Below are 21,808 nucleotides of genomic sequence, written 5' to 3'. Positions count from 1 at the left end.
ACTGCCCCTCCTTACCCAATGATTGCCAGCCTTTGCTCCTTCCACTATGCAGTGTTCCAGTTCAGCACTTTCCTCCCCTCCACACTTCCTTTTCCTCTCTGTTCCTCTCTACCTTCTCCAATTCAGGCAGTGGAAGGAGAAAGAAAAGCAGTGGAGGCAAGTAAGCAGATAGAGATGGGCACCCTCTCCAGTCTGCTGCCTGAAGCAACCATCTCAGTTGACTTGATGGATGGGCCAACCCTGGTGCTCCCACTGAGCTATGGGCCCTGTACATCTCTCACATGTTTCTATACTAAACAGTTTTGGCAAGAAAAGAGGCATCCGTTTATGCAGCTATATTTTGTAAACAAGCATCAGCAACTGACCCTAGAGCAGAAGTGCCTGCAGGATGAATTCTCTAGGCTTATTAGCTTGTTTGGATGTAAGTAAAAATAGTTGGCATTGCAGTTAACTTGAGAGTGATCAGGTCTCAGGTCACAGTGGACAGCTCGGGAATGGAGAGTTATGGCATTCTGGGGAAGAAAAGCAGCCCTGCTATCAAACAAAAACTGAGGTCTAAGCACGACTGAGTCAGATTGCAACGTGTCTGACCAAACAGATGGGAGAAAACTGAAATGTGGGTGAAGGCCAAATGACACATTATGCAAAAGGTGTAGTTTGGCCATGTGCTCTTGGCTTTTGTAACACAAACAGCAGCAGCTGGGGATGGGGTTTTAACCCTTTCCTCCACCATGGTCCTGATTTAGATAACTTCTCTACAGCTACAATTTCCCCCATGACGAAAGCTTCCATTAACTTCAGACAGATCTGCCCAGAGCAGGCATGAAAGATTTTTTTTTTTTTTTTTTTGGGGGGGGGGGATGCAGATGTGCTCTTCTAAGCAAGCAGGCAGCTCCAAAAAGCTGCAGCCTCAGTATTGTTGAAAGAGTAGTAGTGTGGTGTGTGTGGACTGAGAAGCCTTCCTTAAGGACATGGTTGGACTATGAGGTTGCGGCATTGAGAAGGTACTCAACAACTTGGAACAGTCTGCTTCTGAAGAGAGCTGGGTGTATCGGGGAAGGGATGTGTCTGAGCAACAGATCTGTTCTTTCTGGGCCCAGTGTCTTGGCAGTGTCCTTGGCAGGAGAGAACCATGCACTAGAACATGGTCCAGATAACAGCAGTTGCCAGCTTGGATCACCATTCTTGAAACTTAAGAACTGCCACTTCATGTGTACTGTTCTCAGCAGAAAGAACTGTGGACATGTTTGATATTTGCCTGGTGATGGCTGTGTACATACAACCCATGCTTTATGTACCCTTACCTCTTGAGCATACCTTGCAAGGACTGGTCGCAAACAGGTGAGGCGCCAATTATACTGCAGTGGTGGATAACAAAACTCCAGTGCCTCTATCTCTCTTGCATCAGAGGAAGGACTGCAGGAATGGGTCTCTTTCCCCCTTTGATTCTCCCCTTCAACTGATTTTACCCCATGCTTACCTCATGCAGTGACAGACTTGTGTTTGCAAGGCAATAAAATGGGTGAGGGTGACAGCAGCTGTGGATTGTTTTCTTTGGGGGGGGGGGTTGCTGGAAGAGAAGGATTAAGTGCTGCCTTCCTGAATGTAAATAACCACCTCTTGAGGGTGCTTTGCAGTGGGGAAGGGGCTGCTGGGTCTTCATTACACATGGTTCCGGTGTAACAAGTCATTTACCTCTTATGCAGCTTATCCATTCTAAATCTGGCTATTGTGTTTTTGTTTGCCCCCCATATCACAGGTTGTCACCATCAGAAGGTATATCCTTAGGCAGGATCAAACACTTGTGCTTTTAGCAGCTTGTTGAGCAGGAGAGTGAGTGCCCCCTGAGTGCTTCAGCTAAGGGAATGCAGAATTTATCTGAAGTCACAGTTCTCTAAAGCTGTACGGATTACAGCAGCACCTCCTGCAGCTTTCTTTCTCCCCATAAAGCACATTTCCACCTGGGATTCAGTGTGCTGACCAGTGACCTGGAAATATATCCAATGGGGCACCTTAGTGAGTGCTGGGTACAGAGAAGTGTGAGGAGGCTGAAACAAATTCAGACCAAACCAACAAACAAAAAACTTTTTGCTTTATAGGAAAGATTGGACTGAAAGGGTAGAAAAGGCCCTCTGTGGTCTGAAGTTACTGTATTTAGGTGTGCAGCAGTCAGTTTAGGTAAAATGCTAGACAGGTAACAAGGAAGCTTGCAGGTAAGTGCTTTCTGCTCTTTGTTAGTTTCACCAACAAAAGCTACAATTCAGCTTCATGTTTTAAACAGACGTGAAGAGTGGAGCATGCTGGCAGTTCCCAGTATGCCCCATTCATCCTGTTTACTGGAAACAGGATAGGTGTGGAGGAAAGAGATGGCATGGGAGATCCAGGTAAGGCGACCAGGGTCTGGACTGCCATGTCTTAACCTCCCTGCCCACACTCAGCAAGAAGAAAGCAATGGCATTCCTGGAGGGACAAAATACTAAGATTTTTCAGGTGCAGGGAAACCTGTGTAAAGCGCCCCCTTCCTCTTGCCTTCACAACCAGCTGCAGCTGCAAAAGCAAAGGCTCTGAAGGCAAGGGAAAGGGGCGCTTTACACAGGTTTCCCTGCACCTGAAAAAATTTAGCATTTTGCCCTCCTTCAGGAATGCCACTGGGAGGAAGAGAGCAAGGAAGCAGCAGTGGCAGCATGGTGAAGGGCAGTGAAATTGGGGGTGGAATGGGGGTAGAGGGCAGGGTGACCAGGCATCCTCTTTTTCCAGGACATGCCCTCTTTTTTGGCCTCGTGTCTTGGTAAAGAACTTACATGTCCTTTTCCCTGTGGGGGGGGGCCCTTGCAGGCAGTGCATAGCCTTCTTGTAACCAATAAATGATATGTAATATAGTTTTAAGTTTAATAATAAGTGATATAGTGGATTGGATTTGGATTTGTATTCCGCCTTTCTCCCTGAAGGGCACCCAAGGCGGCTAACAATCAAGTTAAAAAATACAAGGCAGATAAATATTAAAAATACAAAACACTTAAGAAACAATTAAAACAAGATAAACTACATAGCAATAGACTGAAAGCACGCAGTAAAAGACATAAGTGATAAATTTATAAAAACAACCCTTATTGTGCCTCGAAGGCTTTCCTGAATAAAAAAGTCTTCAGGCCCCGCAGGAACATTAATAATGAGGAAGCTGCTCTCAATTCAAAGGGGAGGGAATTCCATAGTGCAGGTGCCACCACCGAAAAGGCCCTGTGTTTAAATAGTTTAAATTTAAACTATTTAAATATAGTGTTTAAATTAACCACATGAAATCAATGTACAAGTGTTTTTAGCTTTTATTTTGTCACTTCCTACATTTTTCTTTGATGTCCTACATTTTGGGGTGCCTTCTCCTCTTTTGTGGAGAGAGCAGGGAGGAAATGGGGCAGGGTGGAGGGCAGATCAGACCTTGGAAAGGAATGGGTTCAGGAACCACAGTGCCTGCTGAATGCTAATCCCTTTCCTGGGTTTGATCTGCCTGCACAGATCAACGCAGACTTGTGCCAGCAATATTATTGGCACAGATTCATGTTGACCCATGATGGCTGCTGTGGCCTACTGTGGGGAAAGAAACAAATGTTCCCTTAGGAGGTCTCAACATGCCAACCAAGTTTCCATTGGTACCAGTGGTGGCTTCCCTTCAGAAGCAAATAGCATCTGGTGGGTGGAGAGATCCAGATTGGGACAATGGTAGGTGCTAAGCATGTGTTAAGAGTCTCATCTACAGTAGTTTGACAGAGGTAGTTGTTGGATGCCAAATGCATATGTCAAATCGAAACAGTCAGCCCATATGCTTAAAGGCTGCTATATGGCAGCAGGGAAGGGATGATGCCACCTTCTGTCAACTGGAGCTGTCTGTGCACTGTTTAGCCCAGGAGCTGTGTGCACTTTGAACACAGGGCTCACCTCTTCCCTCACTTCACAGAATCCAGCCTGTATGCTTCATGGCCGTATGTGTTCCTGGAGCCCTGTAAAAAGGGGGATGTGAACACGTGGGCTTGTCTTTCATATTTCAACGGCCGGTTCTCCCTGGAGAGCTGATTCCCAGTTGGTATCTGTCTGTTTGGACTCGCCGCTGAAGGAAGCTACACCTTCGCACCCACGGGAATTTGAGGTGCTGAGCCATGCTTTGTTGAATGCATGGATCTCCACTGTAGCTCAGAGCAACAGCTTCCTCAAACCCTGCCTTTCCTGAGAAGTGATATCTTCATTTGGGCTCACAATAAATAATACTCTCATCCTATTTATTATTTATTCACGCTTTAATAATTAAGTGTGGTAAATCATTAAATCACATGCTCTGCAACAACAGGTTTTGCAAAAGCCAGGATCCCAGAGTCAGTATCAAGACGGCATGCTTGGCAAGAGATTTGGGAGACAGAGAACAGCTGAGCATCAGGCAATGAGTGGAACCTTTCATTGTTGGCACTGCGCGTAAGCATATATTTGCGTGGATGTGTACTTTGGCAATGCTCTACTGCAGTACTCCTTTTCTGAATTAATGAAACAGCAAGGGATTCCAGTTCCAGTAAGTCTCTATTTGCCAGATAGATGAAAAAAAAAACCACTGGATTTCAAAACACGCCATGCCACAGTTGTTATCGACATGTTGCTTTTTACACTGGCACCCCCCAAAGAAGCACACGAGACACAGGCATGGAATAATTTAAACTTTATTAATAAACAACAAACCTGCAGCAGGGAAAAATTTATCTAAAGTCCCCCAGTGTGCTGGCATCTAATAGCTTGGGGGAAATGGTGCTGGCTATCTACCTCCCCTGACCCCAAAAGGGCGTCACATCCTGGCTCAAGGTGTCACTCAATCGAGGACTGAGTTATCCTATCACGGCCAACCCCAAAGGGTCGAGGCAGTCGGGCAGCACAGACCCACACCGGAAAACCTTGTGTAAGCCTTTGCTTGAACCAGCCAAGGAGCTTGCCAGCCAGCCTCATCAACCTGGACAAGTGTTGTCAGAGTGGTTCTGGCTTACGCCTTGGCCTTGCTAACCTCAGCATGTACGCCGGCCCCCGCTCCTGGCTACTCAGCCAGCACGCCACCTGCCACACGGGGGGGGGGGGTTAGCCTAGTGCTTAACCCCTACTGCCCCACAGAAAAACCCAACAGGCTCCGCAGACCCTGCTGCAGGAGAAACAGAAAAATATCGGCCCCAGTCATAGATAGATGTATCAGTGCTTTTTTTGTAAATAAAAAGGTGCAGGAACTCACAACTTGTTAATCTTTTTATTTATTTATTTTTAAACCATTTTTATTGGAGAAATCAAATATTTTTTATGTGCTTCCCCCCTAAAGATGAACTTACTTCTGAGTAGACATGCATAGGATTGGGCTGTCAATCTCCACATCCCCTTCCCCCTAGCTATTTTTTCTACACATGGGGGAAAAATACTGTACAGGTGCACTTGTAGCGTGTAGTATGTAGTGTGGCACTACTTCGAGGAGAGGAAGCAGTGAATGGATTCTGAAAAATGGCTTACATGAGTTCCATGTAATAAAATTACTCTAAGCAACTGTGGGAGTAAGAACAAAAAAGGAATTGTTACACGAGAGGGGTCCTTAGGTGCACATAGAAACAGCTATGTTTGCAAACAAGCTATTAAATATGGTTTAATCCAGGTATTAGAATACTCTGTCTCTTTGGGAAGGCACTTGGCATACAATTGCATGTTCTCTGCTGCCCTGAGCAGCTGCTGTGCATTGCTGGAGAGGAGCTGCAAACGCTGGCTGGCAGAGGGCATGCTTGTGGGGGAAGGATGAGGAGGATCTCTGTCAAGGCTGGACAGCACGTTGTACACACGTAGAATCCCTTTTCACCTGCCCTTAGCATGTGAAAACAGGTGCAGATATATATCTCTGCCAGGATTAAGAGCCCAATCCTAGGTATGTCTACTCTGAAGTAAGTCTCGTTCTAGAGAATTGAGCTTACTCCCAGGAAAGTGCCTAGGATTGCAGCCTAAGAGCCCAATCCTATGCATATCTACTCAGAAGTCCACTTTAGTGAATGGGGCTTACTGTGGATAGGATGGCAGCCTCAGGGCCCAGTCCTGTGCCTGTCTCCTCAGAAGTCAGTCCCATTAGAGGCAGTGGGGCTTCCTCCCAGGAAAGTGTGGACAGGACTGCAGCCACAGAGATCTTCCTCTGCCTGTCTACTCAGGCTGCAAGGCTATGACACTTTCCCGGGAGTAAGCCCCATTGAACACAATGGAACTTACTTCTGAGTAGACATGCTTGGGCTCTCAGGCTGCAAGGCTATGCACCCTTTCCCAGGAGCAAGCCCCATTGAGCACAATGAGACATACTTCTGAGTAGACATGCCTAGGCTCGTGCTGCAGATTGGCACGGGGGCTGCATCAGCCAGCTTCCTTCCCCTCCTCCTCTGCCAAGCCAGTACCTGGGCATTCCATGGGTGCCACAGCCTGTCTCCCTGGCTGGCTGGCTGGCTGGCTGTCCGTCCTCCTCCTCGGCGTCGGCGCATGTCCCCCGTGCCCTCCACTGGCTTGGAAGCTGCGCTGGAAAGCAGAGTGTGGGGGGAGGGGAGGCAGGCTGGGCTCAGGCAAGAGCTTGGAGATGGGGGCAGGAGGGGGTCATTGTGCAATCAGGCAGGGGCCAGGCGCCCGCCCACCCTGCACCCCCCAGCACCCACCCAGCGAATGCCTCTGTTTTGCTCCCCCCGGAATGCCTCCAAAGGGGAGGGGCCCCTGCAAAAAGGTGCCAGAACTCCCTCCCCCCGCGTTCCATTAGAAAAAAAGCCCTGGATGTACTCTGTGAGAACATGATCTCAGGGTGGAAGATGGCAGTTCCACCTTGTCTGGACATAACCCACCTCAGGTATGCATTGATCTTGTGCCTGGAGATGTCACCTACAAGAGGGTTGACAGCCCCAAGCCCTTCTGGGGAGCATGTATGACCAGATTATGACAATTCCTGGTAGCCAGCTGTGAGTCAGAGCAAGATCCCTACGGACCAGTAGCCTTAAGGACAACGAGGTCCTCTGGCACAGGTTGTTCTCGCCAAAGTGTATTAACAGTACCTGAGGGGGCATCCTGGAATCCAGAAAGCTCACACAGCAAAGGGAGTAGCTGGCCCCAGACCATACATCTCTTGGCAGCCTACTACATCTCCGCCATGTCACCCAAGTCGAGCTGGCTGCCAAATTCTGAGGCCGCTGCCCTCTTCCTCGCCCAAAACACAATGGAGTGTCCAATGATGCGGACACAGGCAGGGAACGATCAGCAGCGACCTGAAAATACAGAAAGGAGTGTAAGTAACCTGAATCTGTAACCTAAGACCTGTAACAGTACAACCTTAACTGTCCATCACATTGGGCAAAAGAACTAGGACCTATCACACCAGCCCCTGACCAAGCCGCAGCCATGGCCCCCACATGGGACACCCATCACACTGGGCACCCAAACACTCAGTGACACCTATCACACCAGGTACCGTTCATTCACACAGGCCAGGCCAACACTAGCCTACTGGCCTTGTACTTACCCTACATGGGACATCCATCACACCCGGAACCCAAACACTCAGTGGTACCTATCACACCAGGTACCGTTCATCCACACAGGTCAGGCCAACACTAGCCGATTGGCCTTGTACTTACCCTACATGGGACACCCATCACACCGGGCACCCAAATACTCAGTGGCACCTATCACACCAGGTACCATTCATCCACACAGGCCAGGCCAATATTACCCTATTGACCTTGTACTTACCCACCATGGGACACCCATCACACTGGGCACCCAAACACTCACTCAGTGGCACCTATCACACCAGGTACCATTCATCTACACAGGCCAGGCCAATATTAGCCTATTGACCTTGTACTTACCCACCATGGGACACCCATCACACTGGGCACCCAAACACTCACTTAGTGGCACCTATCACACCAAGTACGATTCATCCACAGGCCAGGCTAGCACATAGCCTATTGACCTAGTACTTACTTAGGTAGACTTAGGTGACCAGCCTCCACTGGCCGATGTGTTGAATATCCACTGGTGAAAGACCGAATACTGCTGCAAGGCAAACACTGGTCAATGAAGGCCTACTTCACTTGCAAATGTAGCCCCATACAAAGTGCTGAATGCCTGCCAGCCACTGCCAGGTAACCATGGGCCAATGAAGTTCTCTTTCACTCACAAAAACCTATTCCTATAAAGAGTGCTAAATGCCCGCCAGCTACTTCCTGGCAACCATTGACAACTAAAGGACATCACTTGTAAGTGTAGCCCCATATAGGGGAATGAAATTCTCTGGCTACCACCAGGCAAACATGGACCAATGAAGACCTATTTTACTTGCAAATTTTGCCCCATATAGTGTACTGAATGCCCCAGCTACTGCCTAGCAAACATTGGCCAATAAATACCATTTTCACTTGCAAACTTAGCCCCATATAGGATGCTGAATGCTCACCAGCTACTGCCGGGCAACTATATGCTAGTAAATGCCTACTTCACTTACAAGTGTAATCCCATATAGGGTGCTGAATACTTGCTGGCTATTGCCAGACAACTATAGGCCAGTAAAGCCTACTTCACTTGCAAAAATTGTCCCATATAGGGTACTGAAAGCTTGCTGGCTACTGCCATGCAACCATGGACCAATAAAGGCCTTCTTCTTTTACAAATGTAGACCCATATAGAGTGCCGAATGCCCACAAGCTACTGCCTGGCAACCATGAGCCACTAAAGGGACTACTTCCCTTGTAAATGCAGCCCCAGATAGGGAGCTGAATGTTCATCAGCTACTGCCAGACAAACATGGGCAAATAAATGCACCTGCAATATATAGTCCCGGATAGGGTTCTAAATGCTCGCTGGCTACTGCCAGGTAACTATGGGCCAGTAAAGGCTTATTTTACTTGTTAATGTAGTCCCATATACTGTGCTGAATGCTTGCTGTCTATTGCAATGAAAACATGGGCCAATAAAGTAATATTTAACCTACAAAGGAACTCCTATATAGGGTGCCAAATGTTTGCCAGCTATTGCCAGGCAACTATGTGCCAAATATAGCCTCAGATAGGGTGCTGAACTGTCATCAGCTACTGCCCAGCAATTATTGGCCCATGAAGGCCTAATCTACTTGCTGGCATAGCCTATATAAGATGGGAATGAATTAACCTCCTAAATGCAATTTGAACATGAGTGGCCAGAGTGAAGAGTGACCTAAACTTATGGGTAAATAGTGAAGGAATGGGAGCATTCTGATGCTCCCAAAATACAGAGAATGTGACCGATCAGTCCCCTATACATATATAATCTTGCTGCTCAGGAACATATGTTTTGCCATAGTAAGGAGGACCAAATAAAGCAGTCTATGAGACCTGATCCTCCATGTAATGGTCTGAGTAATGTCAAGCAAGCATGGTGTGCAGTAAGTAAGTTGCTGCTATTATTATTATTATTATTATTATTATTATTAAATAATAATAATAGCAACTTACTTACTGCACACCATGCTTGCTTGACATTACTCATTATTATTATTATTATTATTATTATTATTATTAAATAATAATAATAATAATAATAATAATAATAATAATAATAATAATAATAATAATAATAAATTAAAAAACACTGTAAATTAAATGGCATGTCCCCAATCATGTGTGTAAAAATCTTCATTGATGATTAAGGAGTAACCTGCAGCACTTCCAATAAGGGTTCTAATCTAGGAGTTCTGTGACTGAGTTTAAAAAACATTTTAGAGTGCTGTATAAAGACATATGCAGCCTATGATAGCACTGACACTATTCTGGGCCCAAGGAGTGGCAAACAAACCACCCTCATATCAATGCCTTCCTCAGGGACCACTTAGGTCCCAGTCCTATCCAACTCTCCAGCACCATTGCTGTTGCAATGCAGCCCTGAGGAAAGGGAACAAATGTTCCCCTATCTGGAGGAGGCCTCCATGACTGCACCCCCACTGCAGGATGGAAAACACTGCCAGCAATGAAAGAGAAGTGAAGGGGGCAGAAACGTGCCAGAAAAAAGGGGACACCAAAGCAGGAAGGCAGGGCTGGTGCAGAAGCTGGCAGTCAATTGCCTGCCTGTATTTTCCCACCTTTGCCTCATGTGCTCTGGGGGGGGGGGGCAGTGCAAATGGCAGCAGGGCTGCAAGGGCCCCACTGGAATTATCATCCACTGCTTACACATGAAAGGCAAACAGCAACATTGTCTCATTGCAACTTTGGAATGTGAACAATTCAACTGTGCTATAAACCATTTAGGGTTCTAAGCAGAACAGTGCGCATGTCTCATTTATTGTTTTAATGGAAATGTGACACTTCAGGTTGCTTCATGGAAAGGCCAGCCCTGGGCAGGATATAGTGGGCGATGAAGCACTGCTCTGAGAAAATGGTAGAGGATGGGGAAGTGCAGCATACTTTGTGCACAGAGAAAATAATGAGGGGGTGAAATGTTAGACTGCATTGGTCCCAGGTGCCAGGGAGGCTTGGGCCACCCCTGGTCTAAGGATTCAAATTCTGGGTGCCCCTCTCCTCTGAATTAAAGCTGACCTGAAGCAGGGTCTTGTGGTCAAAGTGCCCAAGCTATGGCTCAAAACACTCTTCTGCTCATCTGGTACTAAATCTGATAACATTTTTAGGTGTCAAGTGAACATGATTTTGCTTTTGTGAATGATTCTGAAAGTGGTTTTAGTGCTAACAATTTTAAACTGTTCTCCACCTTCTTTTGACTGAAATGTTTCTGTTGTCTTGCTGTGCTTTCAATTATTACTGCTTTTCAAAATGTTTGTGAACTGCTTTGGAGATTATTATTATTTTTAATTGAAGGCAGGATAGAAATATGTTAATAAACTCATTGCCAAAGATAGAAAGAAAGCCTCCTATTAGCGTGATCCTTAGAACATGACAAAGGAGATTTTTCCATGATAGAAGTAGCATGCAACCCATGTATCAAACGGTGTGTGTGGTGTGTTGGTTACATGCTATTTCCTACAAACACTTGAAAGCTTGAAGTGTCCCTCAGAAGCTGCGTTTCTCAAGGGCCCGACATGTGGTGCTTCGAACGGTGTCTATGAAATGGAGCAGCCCCTTTGCTCAGGCAGCGAAAACTACACTCCTGCTGTTGCAGTGCCCTGCTTTCTTCTCATTTAAAGTAATTAAATTGGTTGGAATGATGAGGGGGGGGGAAAAGCCTCCAACAATAGGGAGAAAATGTCAGTCAGCTCTCCTTAGGTGGGCTCCTTGCTACTTTTGCCTCTCCACACAATGTGGCCTTTGAAAAATCACCCTTTTTTGTTTTATTTATGAATAAATAATTGCCTTTGCAAAGAATGCATCAAATTGCTCTCAGTGAGGTGACACTTTAAGTGGGCTTGTTACTTCTTCTTTTATCCCGCTTTGATTGATGTTTGTTAGGGTTTGCAGCTCTTTCCTTCTTGTGCCTTTTCCCTCATGGCATTGTTCTCCACAGTGACTGGCTGGAGTCTCTGACTTTCTTTGAATGCCTTGTTCTGGGCCAGAGTTGAGACCACACATGTGAACCATCTTGAGCATCAGCCAAGGGTTGGAACACGATTAGGAACATTTTTTAATGCTGTCTTGAGGCTGGATTCTGTGGGAAATCCCTGGCCTCAGCATGCTGAGTTTCCTTGTCTCCTACCGACAACATCTCATTAGCCTAATAGCTTGGCATTTGTGCTCCCACAATCTAAAAATACATCAGCATTTAGCTTTGGATCTCTCCAGCTCAAAGAGACTGGAAGGATCCTAAGATAAACACTCTCTCACTCTCTCACACACACTTTAAATGGTCCACAGACTACAAGTGAACCAGTGGTAGGCTAGCCTTGTTCCAAGAATGCACATACCAGGACAGATTCAAAATATTCTTAACAACACTTAGAAAGTGTCTGTGTGACACTTCTCACATGTGGGGAGGGATAAAAATGATCCCATTTTTCATTTTGGCTCTAAAATAAAGAACCTGGTCTGAATGAAAAAAAAAGGAAGCATAGCTTACTTTCCAATGAAAGCTTCACACATTTTTTTCCCCCTTCCAAGTTTCAGTTTCCAAAATGTTACTGGAAAATGAAGATTGAATTTGAACTGTGATGTGTTTTGACACAAATTGGCCAAGCTTCACCAAAAATATTAAACAATGCAAAAGTTCTCATCTGTGAAATATTTAGCAGTGAAACTGCAAGCATTTTGTCATGCTGTTGCTTCCATTTTCATTTGCTGCTCTCCTCATTGTTGGGGACTCACTGGATTGTACAGCGATGAGGAAGGAATAGGTCTTGTTATGCATCTGTAAGACCTGGTAGAACAGCACCTTTGGGAGAAATACATAGAAATACTGCTTTATACCTAGTCAGATTTTTGGGCCAAGTAGATCAGCTTTGACTATGCTATCTACCTAGCTCTCCAAGGTTTCAGACAGGAATTTTCCTACTTGGATATTTGGTTTATTTATACACAGCCTTTCAGTTCAAAACCCTCCATATTGAACTTGGGACCTTCTGGGTCCAAAGCATGTACTCAACAAATGAGCTACAGCCCTTCCCCAAGACACATTTCTGTGGGTCAGTCTTTTTAGTGGGTAAGAGCACTTATCCTGAGTGGATGCAAGGAAGGATTCAAGGCCAAAACCCATGTCATTTGTCCCTGGTGGTACTTAATATTGAGATGGGGGTTACTCATATTGAGACAATGACTTTGGGGGAAAGGGTTAAACACATCCTGCCCCAGGTGCTGCTGCTCCATTCAAAACCAGGAGCACCCTGTGCTAGCTTTGAAGATAAAAAAAAATTTAGAGGTGTGAGGGGAGCCCCAAAAGGGGGGGGTCTCTGGGGGTCACCCGGCAGGGTGCCGAGGGTTGGCTGGATGGTCTCTTGGGACACCTGGGTGGGGTGGTCACCTCCCTGGGGTTCCTTGCAGGGGAAGCCTCAGACCAAGCCTCAGACCAAGATTGCTGGACTGTGCCAGGATTTCTACGGTTGCTGACAGTGTTACTGGGAGGACTGCACCAGCATGGAATTGTCTGGGCTCTTGGTTCCTCCTCCCTTTCTGTGCTGGACAGGCTTAGGATATGACAGACATTGCACTGATGTCATTTTGACAGCAATGTTGGCACAACTTCAGCACAGGATCACACTGCAAATGTTACAAAGACTAGACTGGCATGGAGAGGAGGCAGGTAACAAGAATTGTTAATCTGATGACCACATTCTAAGCACCAAGGACAGCTCCACATTTGGGGGGAGCCATTGGCTAATGCTATCTCAGTTCCCTTGCCTACATGTGCTGCTACTGGAAGTGGGAGGGCAACTCTGTCTTCATTTCTTCCCCCTCCCTCCATACAGAGGACATATTACTATCATTATGGCTTGCTCATTATGGCTTGCCAACCTGGGTTCTTAGATTTTGGGTGTGTCGGGAGTATAAGCCTGCCCTGTGCCCTTACCCAGCCTGCCAGCTCTTGGCATGTTGTACCTGAAAAAGATGATACATCCACAATCTGGAGCATCAAGAGTTCTAGTTCTTTGTTGACTTGTATCAATAGGTTCTTGTTTATTTATATGAAAAATTAGAACCATGTTGTCTGTAAGGCTTGCCAAATGACTTTTAACAAGATGGTAAAAATAAAGCAGTAACATTTTCAAAGTTACTGTGTAAACATTACTGTATGCTTCTGCCCACCCAGGTGGGGCAAGGGGGAAACGTTCAAGGCCTCCTGGTGAGGATTCTTTACAGCAGCCAAAGAGGTCCTGGAGATGATAAAGGCATGGCCGTAGTTGGTTCCCAAAGCAAAAATTCACAAGCGGGGCAAGAATGGGGTAGCTTCACCAGGATCCTTGACCCTCTGTTGGGACCCAGTTGGTGTCCCTGGAAGGCAAGTGCCAGACTGACCAAGGCTTAACTACTCTCCCACACCTGCTCAGCCACAATCACTGGCCTCATCACTGGTGCCTACTCATCTTGAAGGCTCCAGTTGTCCTCCACTCTTCCTAACCTCCTCTCTTTGCCCTGGTGCTGACCTGAACTCCACATGCCCAGTTTTCTCCTCTTTATTCCCATGAGTCCCTCATCCCTCTCTCCATGGGAGCTCCAAGAACCCCAGCTCACTGGTCACAGCAGAGAGTGTGGGCAGCCCTATGGTGCTCACGGGATGCTTGCTCAGCCTCCCTATTCTGTCAGTCAGGCATGGGAGGACTTGTGGTTGGCAGGAAGCTCGCCATTGCTATTTCATGGAAGTCTCATTAAGTCCATGGTCAGATACTTACTATTTGACCTTGTGGCTGAGGAAGGATGGAAGGAGTTTCACCATCTTGTTCCTACTTTCAGGTAATAATGATTCTAGTCAACAGTGCTCATTTTTCATCACATTTTGTAATATTCCATAATTTGAAATAAAATTATATTGGTTGCTATGTCCTGGTTGGGTGGTTTTATCACTCACCTGTTCTGAGATCTGATTGGCCTAGATAACTGGGTATAATCCTAACCAACTTTCCAGCACTGGCATAGCTGTGCCAGTGGGGCATGTGCCACATCCTGCAGTTGGGGGGTAGTCACAGAGAACTGCTCAAGGTAAGGCAATGTTTGTTCTCCTACCTCGAAGTTGCATTGCCTTTACCTCGGTGCTGGAAAATTAGTTAGGATTGTGCCGTGTATTGCAGTTTGCTTGCCTTTGCTGTGAAAGAAACTGAGACAAGCCCATAACTCCAGCACTGCTGTATTTCCTTTGTTGCAATGTACTTCAAGGGCCAATGCTGAAGTCTGAGGCCATTTCTCAAGGCCAAACAGAACGCCCATTCTCTGTGTTTAATTTACTGCACCCTGGCAACAAAGGAATAAATCTTGGTCTTATTGTTTAATTAACAGCCTGTCCAGTGGTCATCTGATGTAACAAATGGGATGCCCAGCCCCATCAGATACATCCTTGTTTCTATATTTATGTTTTGTCAGTGGGTTTGTTCTCAGACACTTATCCAGGTTTAACAGCCTCAGTGCTGGTTTTTCGCCAGCTACTTTTTCCATGAATGGAAAATCTTAAGCTGTTGTAAAATGGGTGGGGAAAATGAGGGATGTATTTCTTGGAATGAAAGATATAAATCCAGATTACCATTTGACATAATATCCCAATTTCACAAGTCTTCTTGTCATCCCCTTTACCAACAAGGCATCTGTTTGATTCCTGAACCATTCTTGTTCAGCCCTTTCCTTGTAATTCGCTATAAACAGTGGTACCCAAACAGGTTGTGTATACATTTAGCAAAACAGACAATTAATGGAATAGGAGTAGAAGAGTCCCATTGCTACAATTAGACAATGTTTGATGAAAAATGATGCAAAATGGCTTTCCTGGTATAGTACTTGGGGAACAAGAGATGCTCTCACTATATTTTTACAAGTGCCTTGGGGAGATACCCTGAGAGGAAATGGAGCTATATATGTTGGTGAGGTATGTGGGCTAAAGTCAGAGAAGCCTTCTTCCCTTCTAGTGTTCTTGTCTCTTCCCTTCTTCCTGAATCTGCCAGCTTCTCTTATTTCTTTGAGTCTTTCTCCTTCTGCCTCTCCTGTGCTATCTCCTCTTCCCACTCTCATCTTCTTCCAGTATGCTGTCTAGCTTTCTTAAAGGGCTCCCACACCTGGTTTAGCCTTGCCTAGTCCAGATTGCTGTCAGTAGCTGCACTGACACCTGCTCATTCTCAGCTGTTTGATGATGAGCTAATTGCTGAGCCAATGAACTTGCTGCGGCGGATTACCATGGCTCGTTGTGGTTCTTTTGGAGGTTGGGGAGATGCCATCATCCACAACCTGGTACAGTTCATCCTTTCTTCAGTTAGTAGCTTGTATTTCCAGAAAGTCTTGGCAGCATTCAGGGAATTGTGAGCAGGTTGTGGAAGGAGCCATGATCTCAGAACCAACCATGGAACGATGATATCATAGGATGGAGGCCTTTCTTGCTGAGGGGCAATTTTCCATTGTAAAAATATGATGTATGCTATGACTGTAAGATTGATTATTTCAGCGGTCTGCTAAGAGTTAATCAATAAAATAACAGTTGCCTCCTCATTGCAAGGAACTAGCTGATTAGAAACTTGATGAATGGGGTAATTTTTCTTGGCTATAATTAAAACACTACATGGCTTCTCATATTGATATTTAATGCTTTTACAGAAAGTTAGTCATCTATAGAATGCATTCCCCCACCCCACTTATTCAACTAAAGGCTCACAAGGCTACTGATGCCAGGAAGACCATAAAGAAATGAGAAGACATGAGAATAAAGTTGGAGAGGGTTCTCTTGAAAAGGGGAACTTCTTCATAGCAAGTGGTCTTGGGTCCCTTTTCCGTGAATTCCTTAGAGACAGAGAACAGACGGTTCCCCTTTCTACCATCTAGTTGGAACCCCTGAAGCAGAAAGATGCAGACTTCCAGATTATCCTGCATCCTTCTGAAACCGAATCCTTGGACTGCTCCCAATTCCCCCTGCCCCAAATAATCAGAATCAATGAAAGCCTGCCAAAAAAACCCAGTGGGACAAAAGTGTGAGAGCAATTTGACTAAACACCTGATCTCAAGTACAGTCTGAAGTAGATAAAAGAACTCCCCACCAATAGCCTATTAGGGAGGGGAAAAAAATTCTTACCCAGCCCTCATAGGTGACCAATATAAGACCATCCTAACAGGTGGGTGGGCTGGGGATATGAAACTGCTCAGACTGCTGGGGATAGAGTTCAGCATTCCAGATATCAATCAAGCCCCATTCTTAGCTGGCCCAAGCACCAGTAAGGTGCCTACTTCCTCATGCAGGAGTGCAGTCCTTTGGTCATACTTCATTGTTAAGGATTGTGAGCAGGACTAGAAAGAATAAACAGCTCCAGGGCTTGAAGAAGTCTTATTTGGAATGTCAGGAATGGATCTGAGGACTTGTGTAATAGTCAGAGTCATTTCATATATGACAGGTGTCATGTGCTTATGACAAAAAGCCACTTCCATGTGGTGGGGTCTTATACATATTAGGCTGTAACTTTTTGAAGAACTAACTAACAGGATCGGACGCAGCAGATGGAACACTGGGTGCAGCACTACTCTGAGCTATATTCCAGAGAAAATGTAGTCACTGAAGAAGCACTGAACAACATTGAGTGCCTGCCTGTGCTGGAGGAGCTTGACAGTGAACCAACCCTAGAAGAACTTCACGTGGCCCTGGACTCCCTTGCCTTTGACAAGGCACCTGGAAAAGACAGCATCCCTGCTGAAGTCCTAAAGTGCTGCAAAGAGATCATCGTCACTGAGCTGCATGAAATCCTCTGTCTCTGCTGGAGAGAAGGTGGAGTACCTCAAGACATGAGGGATGCAAACATCATCACACTGTACAAGAACAAAGGCGACAGGGGTGACTGCAATAACTACCGTGGCATCTCCTTAGCGTTGTAGGAAAGTTGTTTGCCCGAGTTGCACTAAAGAGGCTCCAGGTACTTGCAGAGAGCGTTTATCCAGAATCACAGTGTGGATTCCGAGCCAACAGGTCCACCACTGATATGGTATTCTCCCTTAGACAACTGGAGGAGAAATGCAGGGAACAGCGACAGACACTCTTTATAGCCTTCATAGATCTCACAAAGGCCTTCGACCTGGTCAGCAGGGACGGCCTCTTCAAGATTCTCCCCAAGATTGGATGTCCACCCAGGCTCCTCAGCATCATCCGATCCTTCCACAAGGACATGAAGGGCACTGTTGTCTTTGATGGCTCCGCATCAGACCCCTTTGACATCCGAAGCGGCGTGAAGCAGGGCTGTGTTCTTGGACCAACCTTGTTTGGGATTTTCTTCGCTGTCCTGCTGAAGCATGCCTTTGGAACCGCAACAGAAGGCATCTATCTCCAGACCAGATCAGATGGAAAGCTCTTCAACCTCTCCAGACTGAGAGCAAAGTCCAAAGTTCAGCTGAAATGTCTGCGTGAATTCCTCTTTGCCGACGATGCAGCTGTCACTACCCACTCTGCCAAAGATCTCCAGCAGCTCATGGATCGTTTTAGCAAGGCCTGCCAAGATTTTGGACTGACAATCAGCCTGAAGAAAACACAGGTCATGGTTGAGGATGTGAACTCACCTCCCTGCATTACAATCTCTGCGCATGAACTGGAGGTTGTCCATGACTTTGTGTACCTTGGCTCAATGATCTCTGACACTCTTTCTCTCGATACCGAACTAAACAAACGCATCGGTAAAGCAGCTACCATGTTTTCCAGACTCACAAAGAGAGTCTGGTCCAACAAGAAGCTGACGGAACATACCAAGATCCAGGTCTACAGAGCTTGCGTCCTGAGTACACTTCTATACTGCAGCAAGTCATGGACTCTTCGCTCACAACAAGAGAGGAAACTGAACGCTTTCCACATGCGCTGCCTCCGACGCATTCTCGGCATCACCTGGCAGGACAAAGTTCCAAACAACACAGTCCTGGAACGTGCTGGAATCCCTAGCATGTATGCACTGCTGAAACAGAGACGCCTGCGTTGGCTCGGTCATGTCGTGAGAATGGATGATGGCCAGATCCCAAAGGATCTCCTCTATGGAGAACTTGTGCAAGGTAAGCGCCCTACAGGTAGACCACAGCTGCGATACAAGGACATCTGCAAGAGGGATCTGAAGGCCTTAGGAGTGGACCTCAACAGGTGGGAAACCCTGGCCCGCTTGGAGGCAGGCTGTGCAGCATGGCCTTTCCCAGTTTGAAGAGACTCTTGGCCAACAGTCTGAGGCAAAGAGGCAAATAAGGAAGGCCCATAGCCAGGGAGACAGACCAGGGACAGACTGCACTTGCTCCCAGTGTGGAAGGGATTGTCACTCCCGAATTGGCCTTTTCAGCCACACTAGACGATGTTCCAAAACCACCTTTCAGAGCGCGATACCATAGTCTCTCGAGACTGAAGGTTGCCAACAACAACTATATATATTGAACTGTGTGGAATCTTAACAGTCGTACCCTTCTTGTGCACAGGAGTGGAGACTTCCCACCCCATAGGTGGTCCTTCCACATGGATTCTCCTTCATCTAGAATCCCAGGCAGCAATCAAACCACGACCTGTGTCCTGGAGGGGGTTTCATGTAGTATGGTGACATTATAAGATGTGCATCATGTAGGGCTGTTGTGTGAAATATCTCCACACCACTACTAGCATGGACTGGCCCTATGGTGTTTCCACCATGCAGGTAACACATCACTTGTGCAGGCCTATCTGTGTTTACCCAGAAGCAAGTCCCAAAATGTTCAGTGGAGCTTACTGCTAGGTGTGTGTGTTTAGGATGACAATCTGAATCCCTCCAGTCAAGTGGCCTTGAGCTTCACACCTTCACCTTCTTTGCACAGCCTGGCCACTTATGGCTTACACAAAAAGATGCAGAAGTTACATTCCATGGGTAGGTCTGGAGGAAAAAAAAAATCAGAAATGTCACTTGTACATTATTAAAATGTGTTTTTCTTCTGCTTTGTAAAAAAAAAAAAAAAGGAATACTGTGCTCAGAGGTGTCTGGAAAATGTAAAATTGTTTTTTATTGTATATTCTGTTGAATATACAGCATGTCTGCCTCGAGTCCCTGGAGGACTACAGAAGACCTGTATGACATAATGAAACCTGCAAAGGCAGATAGAAATGGATGAAAATACCAGATGTACCTGGGAAAAACACAAATGTAGGGTTGTAGGAGAAGGAAACTTAATGCCCTACCACTTCTGGAGAAGCGTTCCACTTGGATACACTGTGCCCCAATTGCTGTAGGTTATTGGAAGAAGAGGAATAGAAGTAGAATAGAACCTGAGTGAGAGGCAATTTAGGCATGTAAGATGTCGGCAGACACTAGAGGTATGTGTGCAGACACAATTCAGAGATTGCCTCTGGGATTCAAGCATTTAGATAGGTGAGCAGCAAAAAGAAAAAAAAAAGGAAGAACTAGTATTACTGCTTCTAGTTGTAGACCAGGATAGGAATAATAATGATAAAACAACTTTAGATATGGTAACCATATGAGTGCATGTTTTTGAATCTCAGCAGAAGGCAGAGGTGCCCACATCTCTCCCACTGGTTCAATGGGACTTAAAAAGTACTTAACTTGGATTTTATTGTGCCTCAAATCAGTCAGTCCTCTATTTATACAGGATGCTCGACAGAAGACTCCAAAGTACATTTTTGCAAGCTGTTCTAGAAACATGATTGGACACACACACACAAACTCTGGTTTCAAACAGATAGTTTGTTAATGAGAGATGAACTTAAAGGTTTAGGGAGTTTTTCAGAGTTTAGAATTGGAAAGAAAGACAGTGACACAAGCTTTGACTAAGTTTCATTTTAATAGGCTGAAATAAACAATTGTCACATAGGTTGGGAGTGGATTGTGGATGCCCCTAGTTAGAAGAAATGTATCTGATGACTGGGAATTGCATATCTCTCCAATTTTGTTGTTTCCTGAGAGAAAGTTTTGTGGTACTCATTGGACTGGTTCAGATGATCCAATAAACTATAATTTGTTATTGTGAATGAGGCAGATAAAGTGAGCCCCTGCACTCTCCCTAGAAGTTTAGTGATTGGAACAGGGTCACAACAGCTCCTTGCTTTCTCCTTCAGCTTGTAGCAATAGTTTGGAGGAACAGTTCAGTCACTGCTGCTTTGGTCCTCTTTTTACCTGATCGCAGCAAGCAAGACAAGGATTGGAGTGCATGGTGGGCACCAGGCTAGGCAGAGCGGAGAGCAAGTGTAGGGCATGGGATTACCTTCCCCAACACACCACTTATTTTCTCCCTGGGCTTCATGACTAAGCTGGTCTTGATCTTGCACTTTCCCCCCGCTGCCCTACCATTAAAAAAAACCCAGATAAAATTGGGAAGAAATAGCTTTCTGGCAAAACTGATGAAGGGAAGGTTTATAGGAGCATCTTTGAAGCTTCCAAGTATTCCTTTGGAGGTGATTCCATTTTAGCTGAATCTTCAAAGAGGAAATGGGAACACAGCTCTCCTCTCCTGCAGCCAAATCACCACCTTGTCCAATCTATGAGTTCGTGTTATCACACTGCAGGTCACTTATGAGTAGCAGAAGCGCTACTGATCAAATCTCATTTTTAACCAACTGGAAATGTCTCCCAGTGCTCTGAGGTCTCAGGACTCGACATCTGACATGAAACATAAACAGGAGTTGGAATGGGAGGAATCTTTGGTATATCCAATTTTATGCGATGGGATATTCTCGAGTGTAGTTTTATGGACTGTGCGCAAATGACACAGTGTGGGTTTATTGCGCTCATTGTAGTCAGGAGTCTAGCCTGATAGAACAAAGTCTGCCCCTTGACTAATCATATTAGTACCGTTGATAGATACGTGGCAATTTTTAATTAGCTTTGTAAGTTTATTAGCTTCAGTGGACTGACAGTATTAGCAGCTGTGAAATGCTCATTTTGAAGGGACCGTATATTTACTCATATCCATTAAGACGGGTCTGGGTTTCCCATTACAATTTTTGCAAAACGCTTTGTGCAGTTAATTAAGCGCATTCCATGAGGCAAACGCCAGAGTTTTCGATGCAGCTGTGGATTAAAAGAAAAAAAGTTCCACTTTTGAACTGTGTCACATGTTCATGGGAACATACTGCTGACAATGAGTGCATTCAAGAGTACGGCAAACAGGCCTCTGTACACCAAAACTTTCCTCTGACAATATTCGCTCTGTGGTCCCGGCTACTGACATGACCCAAACTCCACTTCTTGTTCTCAGTG

Source organism: Tiliqua scincoides, chromosome 3 (genome assembly GCF_035046505.1).
Source record: "Tiliqua scincoides isolate rTilSci1 chromosome 3, rTilSci1.hap2, whole genome shotgun sequence".
In the NCBI taxonomy this organism is placed as follows: Eukaryota; Metazoa; Chordata; class Lepidosauria; order Squamata; family Scincidae; genus Tiliqua; species Tiliqua scincoides.
Note: the sequence above shows the minus strand (reverse complement) of the source record.